We start from the raw sequence: 9,264 nt of genomic DNA, 5'->3' as shown, positions 1-9,264 counted from the left end.
GGATAAAAGCCTGATTTATGTCTTGCATTAGCATAAAGTGGAGATGATTGCTTTGAAAGATTATATTGCTTTTGTGGCCAATAATGCTAATCTGTTGTTTACATTGTTCGTCTGTGTATACAGCAAGTTGAATTAAAAAGAGGGTGGGGGAGGACTAGTTTATTGCCCCACGCAATTAAATGTGCACAGTTTATAAATACGAAATATTCACTTGCGGCGCATCTAAAGATCATACCGCAGCGTTCCACAGGGGGTAGGTATTTCATAACAACGGATTTCACGATAGTTTATTAATTTTGAGTTAAAATTAATTTAAAAAAATCAAATATGTAAAATATAAAAAACATATATAGGTATATATAAATGTACGTGATATAAGATAAACAATAACGTTAATGTGAAAATTCATTTTCAGTTTTTTAACCACTATAAACTACCTCAAGTTAATAAAGGAAAATTTGTTGCGATTCCCTCGCCGGGAATCGGATAGGTTACAGATCTGTCGAATTAATCTAATTATATTAATACTATGAGTATATAAGCACGGTTTGTCGTTGTTGCTGTCGTCATCTCTCGTAGCTTAGTGGTCAGAGCATTGGTACGTGAAGTCAAAGGTCCCGGGTTCGATTCCCGGCGAGAGTGTAACAACAACAACAAATTTTCCTACATTAACCTTAGGTAGTTTCATATTAATATTTGATACTAACCACTAGTAAATATCAAAACGTTCCAAATATAAACCATTATGTTCTTCAATTTATTACAATATCGACAATGTTTCAGGTATTAGCCTTAACCAACCTATTCTTAAGAATATTTTATTCAATAGGTATATACTTGTATATTAAACTTTAAAAAGTTGGTTAAAATAGCCGAAATACTCCACCGAACCCGGTGTATGTAAAAATGGATATGTTAGATACATTAAATTGGGTCAGGTTAGAGATTTTTTTTAAATACCATCCATCCAGTTTTATACTGTAAATTTTTCATAATCACAAAATTTTAAGTCATTTCCTAGAGAAAATTCAAGTTTTCCAAAAAAGCCGTGAAAGGAAAATTTCACTAAAGTAAATTTCACAAGCTTTTAAATAAAATAGTCAGGTATATTTTGTAAACCGTGTCTGTACGCACAAATGTTATGTACGTATATGTTACTGGAAATGTGTGAAATCTATTGAAATTGTATACAATTCCTAAGAAATGTATATAATTCCGAGGCTATTTAAGAAATCTATAAAATATTGTTTCAAAGATTTTTTAATTCACACATTGGAATTGTATGAAGTTCCGATATTGTATTAGGAAATGTATATAAAACTAATGCTTCCTGTGAATAAAATACTCTAACATATCAGGGCAGGGACATCAAATAAACTCTAATCTGTCATAAATTTACCTAACTAAACAATGACGTCACCAATGCATATACATCTCTAAGCAGGCCGCCAAATATTGTTTTTCAATGTTCGACAACTATGCTTCATCATCATTTCCGCGTCCAATATAATATATATATATATACAAATAGATATGTTTAGATATGTATATGTATATATATATCAAAATAATCAGCATATTCTCCTCTACAACGTACTAAAAATTCATATGCATTGGTGACGTCATTGTTTGGTTAGGCTTTTAGGATAGTTTAGAGTTTATTTAATGTCTTTGCCCTGGTCTATTTTATTCACAGAAAGCATTAGTTTTATACATTTTCTAGTACAATGTCGGAATTTTATACAATTCCTAGGAAATACATACAAAAATATAAGTACATTTCCCAAGAAATTTGTGTATTAAAAGATCTTTGAAACAATATTTTGTAAATTTCCTAAATAGCCTAGGAATTGTATACATTTCCTAGGAATTGTATACAATTCCGAGGCTATTCAAGAAATGTATAAATCTTTGAAACAATATTTTGTAAATTTCCTAAATAGCCTAGGAATTGTATACATTTCCTAGGAATTGTATACAATCCTAGATTCCATACATTTCCGCTAACATATACATTAGAATCAGTGACTGTCAATGCCCAAATGAAACATTATCTACTTCGAGCAGATAAGTAGATAAACTGCATGATAGTTAATGCCTCAAGAAGATTTACACATTCTTCAGAAAGAATAATGAATTAGATATCTAAACTATTGAGAATTTGGTACATAGTAATTGCAACCTTATTTTCGGGCAAGTGGTTTGGCGTCGCGTCGTTAACGCGGGTATCCCTTAATTCGTTCTCGCTTTCGGGGAACAATTCGCTAAAAGGATACGTCATAAAAACCGCGTCTCGACAAATAAATCACAATTAAGTGAAACGAAGGTAATAAATATCTAAACAATATTAATGAAAGACGCGCATAAACCTAATTAACTTTTAACAAGCGCTGCTTTTCACTTTGCTCGTCGGCCGGGAAAGAATCAGTCTTTCTTAGTTGGCCGCGTTGCGCTGTTAACTTAGACCAGTTCGATATTAAAATCATAATAAAGTTAATTCGGTTCAAGACGTCGCATTAAAAGTTGGAACGCCGCTCGTAAATTCTAATCAGCGTTTAAAACAATGTAGCCGCGAGCTAGACGCCAATTAGCGCGCGATCTGTTCGGCCGGCAACAAAGAAATCTTTTCCGACCAACGCCATGCCACACGGCGCCATTTTGAATTTTTGAATAGTGTTTCCGACCCGGCCGCAGCACACTATTGCGTCCGCTGATGCATTTTATTAGTGCGTTAGCTATACGATTTACAACACCTGCCGCATAGAAATTATTCGATATCCGCACAACGTCGATATAACTTGCCCTTAGTTTAAAATACGACCTGGAGAATATATCTGCCTGCTTGATGTATCTATACATGTATACACACCTGATTACTGTTTATTGTTATTTTACTCCTAATTAGGCGAAATGCAACTAAATGTAAGTACCTACTTTGGTTGCACGCACATTAATCAAGTTCGCTGTAAAAAAGAACTTTATGTCTTATTTATATCGCAAAGCGTGTTCAATTAAAATAAATAACTATTTATAAAACTTTAAAATCTAATGCAATTCGTAATTATATGACGTTGAAAAATTGCACACGTCCATTAAATATATTATGTACCAAGCAGATTAATATCAATAATTAATAATATATACTGGTGTATACGGTGGTGCACTCTTACGAGTTCAATTGTAAGTCACGAAATACATAAAGGTGCATTTAGACTATGCGTGCAAAATTAGACACCGCGCCGTTCTAAACGTTCGGCGGTATTTAGCGAACGTACTTTCACTTCGGAGTTCTAAAGTGAGTAGCTATAGCCTTTGACGATAATTTTCTTTTTTCGAATTAGTTGTTTCTTAAAGACTTATAGACTTTCACTATCCGAATCTACACCAGAATTATAATTCGGCTTACTTGACCATCTGATTATTAGATCCTATCGGTCTTTTCGAACATGCACCATCTCCGTTTCTCTCTTTTAAATTATTTAGGTTTTATTCTGCAAGTGGCTTCATTTTAGCATAACCTACAACAATTTCATCTGCGAAAACTCGAAAATGGGCAGTTTTTCATCTTAAAACCGAAAAACATGTCAATTTAATGACTTATTCAAAATGTATAATCAACCATTTATTTTTAACTTAAATTGTTAAGATCGTTCAATAAAAAAATTAATAAAACACTTGACGTATGACGATTTGGGGCTGTTTGCAAATCCTCTAGCTTCAGCATCTAAAATAGTGACAGTATGAAAATTCATCCATACGTCAACTGATTTTCACGGAATTTATAAATAAACATTACCACGATCGAATAGTCATACTAGCCTACAATTTTCATCGACAGTTTTTGACCACCCACAGGACGTAAGCATGTTAATCATGAGCACATCTAATATGTGAACTATTTCCTAATAAAATAATAAAGTGGACTTCGAATATTTTGGGCAGTATTAGTTAGGTACATAACCTACAAAAAAAAGTGTTACTTTTGTAATCTAATTCATCCAGAAGGGGTTGAAACGGGATGGAGAGTAGCATTACTTTTTCAGGNTATAGTATATTTACTATCAGCATTGCACTCGTGCGAAGCATAGTGTACAAATAATACCATTAAGCCAATTCCTTAACCCCTACCCCGGTATGTTTGTGTGTTGTATAATTACACGTTGTATTTTTTTTTATTATTTGGAAGAAATGGTATGCATTTTCTTTCCATCCCTAGCCTGCATACTTTTCCAGTTTTGTTAAATTTTATAGAACTCGGAAATTTAATTATAGTCTGTCTTTATGCACTTTTCTCGACTTACATTAATAAGCTATCCTGTTGTCAAGAGAAAATAATAAAACTCTTCTCCATTACAAATTGCAGTTATTGTATGATGAAATAAATAAAATTTTGTACCAAATTTAAATAAATTTTCACATCAATGTCTCGTTTTATTATTTTCTGTTTAAAAAAAATCGCCCTACTTTTATAAAAAGTTTCATCATTACTTCCCAAAACAGTATATTAAAAATAATTACATTTGTATATAAGCAAATATTTAAGGACCCGTCAACACAATAGAATATTAGGTACATTTACATTTTGGTCTAATTTCGTAGTTTATTAAACATGTGTTGTTTTTATTGAATGAACTATTGTTTTAGGGGGTTCCTAAAGCTAGCCGTATTGCGACAGTAGAAAATTAATCAATTAAATTGTTCTTTTGGTATGCGTCAAGTAGGTAATTTAAAGTTATGAAATGGATGAACGCAACATTTGGTTTTGCTACAAATAACTATAGTAATAAGGGCAATTATCTAACGCTCTCTTTTTAGACAAACCATGACAAATGGACATATTTTTTGTAACAGTTGCTATACCAGCGTAAAAATAGAAATGGTCACTGGTGAATTACGATTCCACAGCCTTATTCTCTTTGGATTGATGTATCTGTTACTGAAGATGTATGAAATCCGTCATTGTATACAATTCTTAGGACAGGGACGGCGAACTAATGGCACGCGACACAATATTTTGGACACGTCACTAATTTCAATCATAAAGTTCCTTATGTGCTACGACAAAAAGTGTTAAGTAGGTATTTCATGACGATGGATTCAAAAATTTGATGAAACAAGGGAAAAATTAGAAATACAGTAAATGTTACTTATTCATAGTATACTTATTCGCGTTTTAATTATTCGCGAGTGAAAAAATTGCAACCCAGTTCTTGTATTAAAAATTTCATCATTCGCGGATTCAATCGGTAAACAAAAACGGATTTGGTGTCATAAGGGGATTGACCGCAGTAGACCGCTCGTACCTAGTATGAATTTTTCCGAAAATATGGGTTTCTATTCTAAACATTGTGATTTAATACTGTGAGATAAATGTCTGATTTTTTGTAGACAAAGGTTCACACTATCTCGATACGTTTTTGGTTTTCAACAATATGGTCATTAAAAGCTTTTACAAGTGCTTAAAATGATGCTTCTTGTAGGACACGTATTTTCAATAGAAATTAATAAATTAAAAAATGGCCTTCGACAAGCTTTAGAACAAAGCTTTATCTATCTTTTTACAAAATTTCAAACATCTGTTCCAAAAATTAAACTCATGATATCTAGAAGCGATAAACATATGTTTTTACCCTATGGCGCATGTACTACTGAATCCCCTTAATATATCGGCATCTTTTAAGTATGTACGTGCCGAGGCGACTTTTATAAAGGATGTAAGGGTGTGGACTAATTCAAAATTCAAAATAAGAAAAAATCACTAAATTTTGTAAACCCTTGTCTAAAGCTGATTACAACGATTAATTTTAATTGCGAATTTCTGAATAAATTGATTTTATTCTGATACATATTAGTTTTATTTTGGAACCTTAGAACGTATCCCCTATGATTCCATACTAATTAGCATTCCATATCCACGGTTTCTGTATTCGCGGCATATTTATGGAACGTACACCCCGCGAATAAAGAGCTTTTATTGTAATTGAAACAGAAAGATTGACAGGTAATGCAAGTTAAAATGCTAATAACAAAATTTTGGAAACATGGAATGCGTTACCAAACACATTTAATTATTTGAAGAAGCTGGCTTATGCTATTTTGACAATGCAAGAACACGATTATCGAATTTGCTGGTATCACTTCAACATCAAGTATCAAAATCTGTACAAGCAAACTGTTCGTAATCAGCGACAAATGATGCAGAAGTCTTTTGCGGAAAAGTGCATCAATTCTTGACTTTAAAAGGAGAAAGGAAATTACCTTATGTAAGGTACACACATAAAAAGTACACATTTTGAGCGCTGTGTAGCGTACCTAAAATGTCCAATTATTATTACTGTAAAACGCCGATTACATCGTTTACTTGTTTTTACTAGCTAAAAGAAGTATACTTTTTCACAGCTGCAGTTGTGTATTTAACTAAAGAAAAGTCGGAATGTTTACCACAGATATGGATTATTAGATTAATCACCGAATTTAATATAATGTTGTAGTACTAGTTACCTATGTTGCATTGCCAAAAAGAACCAGGATAGAGATTATCATTTAAAAGTATATACATCTGTCTAATTTTCACCAGAAAGAAATTAAACTGAATAAAATTCAAAACGGCAATTTCATGGTACCTAATCAGTATTCTACCACCGAGCGGCAAGGCCTAGAGGTTTAGACCATTACTTAGCATTCGGACGATGGTAATTTCGATAGAACACAGATCTACGCTCTACCTTCTGCCTTAAGACAGCAATTTATGAATTACTACAAACATCATGGGAAACACCATCTGTAATATATTGCTACCTGTAAGGGAATTTAAAAATGTTCAACAAGGTCCGTAAGGATATCAACTTGTCGAACTGAATCCTGCAGATGGTGTTTACCACGCTATTTGTAGTAAATAGTGTGGGCCCGTGTTTTGTCGAAATTATTTACCTATGACGCGCTGATGAGATCAAATAAGATGGTTTTGGTAGAATACTGACCACTATGAACTTTTTGTTCTGTTTGGTTATGGGCTTATCACGTTGGGTTAGCTAGTCCGTGGGTTCAGTTCGACAAGTTGATATCCTTATGGACCTTGTTGAAGATTTTGGAATTCCACTAAAAGCAGCAATATACTACAGATGGCGTTTACCACGCAAGTTGTAGTAGTTCATAAAATAAAAAGTGTTACCAACTGTTCTTCAATTAAAACGCAATTGGAATATTTTCATAATTACAAGAAAACTGAAGATAAATATTTAATACGTAGGTATAATAAATACGATAATTTTTGAGATCATAATTATAGGTAATACAATGTAAAAATTTATCTTTTAAACTAGTTGAACCCGTCGCTGTTTACAGTGCATACTCTAAAACAACGCTGCTCAATATTTTTAACAGTCGTGTCAAACTAGCAGGTCACTGAAAATTACTGTTTTATCTTTAAGACTTCTAAATCAATATTATGAAACTTAATTGTAATCCCAAGAAGCTGTAATATAAAGAAGCATTATGAACATAATCATAATTTTTAAAAAGAGTACCTGTTAGTAATGCTGTCGGAAAAGACTTTTTTAATATCTTAAAAGGATTTATTCAACCAACAGAATATTTTCGTTAAATGGTACAAAAAACTTGAATCCATGTTCAAAACATCTTACGAGATTTCTTTCTTTTTAGTGAAAAAGAAGAAATGGTTTTTCTCAGGGAGAAATTTTTAAGCCTCTTTAACAACACAACACTTTTTCACCTTGTCGGGAATTTATTTTTAAGTTCGTTTGCCGTCACACTGTGAACGAGCATAGGGTTGAGCAGTCTTGCTTTAAATTATCGAATTTAGACATTTACACTTGCCCATTCTTTATTGCCATAGTGTGTGTCAAAATTAGCTATTTATAATTAAAAATTCTAATTAAATGATAACATGCTGCATATCGAAAGTAGCCTTTCCATCTTCTGATTAGACTTTTTAATAATACCGTAAGTTAATTTTATCGCCTTTATTGACAAGCAATTCATCAAACCTACACTAAAACATTTTTATAATTACAGAAAAAAATCATGATACTGTTATTTCAACGCAACACTACTGCTTAATTTATTTACATGGTGATAGGCAGTAGTCAAACTGTATGGATTCTGGGTGCTTCATTCCACCATCTACTACTGCTGGTAGGCGGCCAGTCCCTCTGGACTACGCGGAAGATCCTTTTCAGACCCTTTTTAAGAATCGTGGGAATGGACTTTAGGAATCGTGGGAATGGATGAGTGGTGGTTGGGATGAGAAAGATGACAAAGAAGAAATGAAGACAGAAGGCAGTGAAATATTATCTGTTGAGTATTACTACTCCAGCATCTGTCTATATGATCCATGAAAACCACAGAAAAACTTGGACCAGGACAGACATACCCGGAATAGAACCGATATCCTCCAGAATACTAAGCATTGGTCTACATCTGTAGGTATACCGCTCGGTGGGACAAGGTAAGTTATTTCAACATTTAAATAGTTAGCAATTTACGTCTCTCTGTTCTAGTTCTGTGATTTCTCTGAATCATTTAGACTCGAGCTCGGAAAATCACGGCCCTTTCAAGACACAATTGCGATTCTTCAAGTTCCTTAAGAAAAAGCTAAAGTGGAGCGGACAGACACGCAGCGCACGCGTATACCTAAAACAAGAGGCTTGCACATTATGACTAACGTTACAGTGCATCTCAACGAACTAAATCTAAACCTTCAAGGAAAAGGAAACACTGCATTTTTATTACTGAAAGAAGTAGTTGGTTTTGAAAATAAATCGCTTCATTTGACAGTAGATATGGAGATTAGCACATTATTACATTTCCAAAGCTTAAGGAATCATCGGGGTGAAAACAATGCTTCTATTGTGAATGGCTCTTCCAGCTTAAAAGTTTGTCTACCTCCGATTTAGGCAAATGCTAAGGCAGTCATATTCCAGAGACAATCTTTCACTTTTCTGCTACATTCATTTCATCCGATTCATCTATCTCTTCCCAATTACTATTCATTACCATTCGATTCCTAAAAGAAGCTTCAAGAGAGCCTTCCGCAAGTTTTTTTAAGGAGACATTTTTTTATTGGAAAATTTTGGTTGTGTCATGATTCATGTGAACCTTCACATCATGTCTATTTTGAAAATTTTTATACGTATTTATGATCGTCAAGATTTGTAAAAATTCAATTCAAAAATTGAATAACGCGTCTGCTCATATTTCATTATTCAAAAACTTTTGAAAGCTCTGAACAAAACGATTGATAGT

At 33.2% G+C, this 9,264-nt stretch overlaps 1 protein-coding gene and 1 non-coding gene across 2 annotated transcripts in view; one reads left to right on the top strand and one right to left on the bottom strand.

Annotated features, from left to right (window-relative positions):
• Nucleotides 1-9,264, bottom strand: part of LOC108736570 (homeobox protein aristaless-like) — a 240,590-nt gene that overhangs the window by 216,197 nt on the left and 15,129 nt on the right. The window lies entirely within an intron of this gene.
• Trnah-gug lies at nucleotides 570-642 on the top strand. The gene has a single exon. It is a non-coding gene; the product is annotated as a tRNA-His (tRNA).

This window comes from Agrilus planipennis, unplaced genomic scaffold, assembly GCF_000699045.2.
Source record: "Agrilus planipennis isolate EAB-ADULT unplaced genomic scaffold, Apla_2.0 scaffold82, whole genome shotgun sequence".
Classification (NCBI taxonomy): Eukaryota; Metazoa; Arthropoda; class Insecta; order Coleoptera; family Buprestidae; genus Agrilus; species Agrilus planipennis.
The sequence above is the reverse complement of the archived record's forward strand: the minus strand, read 5'-3'. Positions and strand labels throughout refer to the sequence as shown.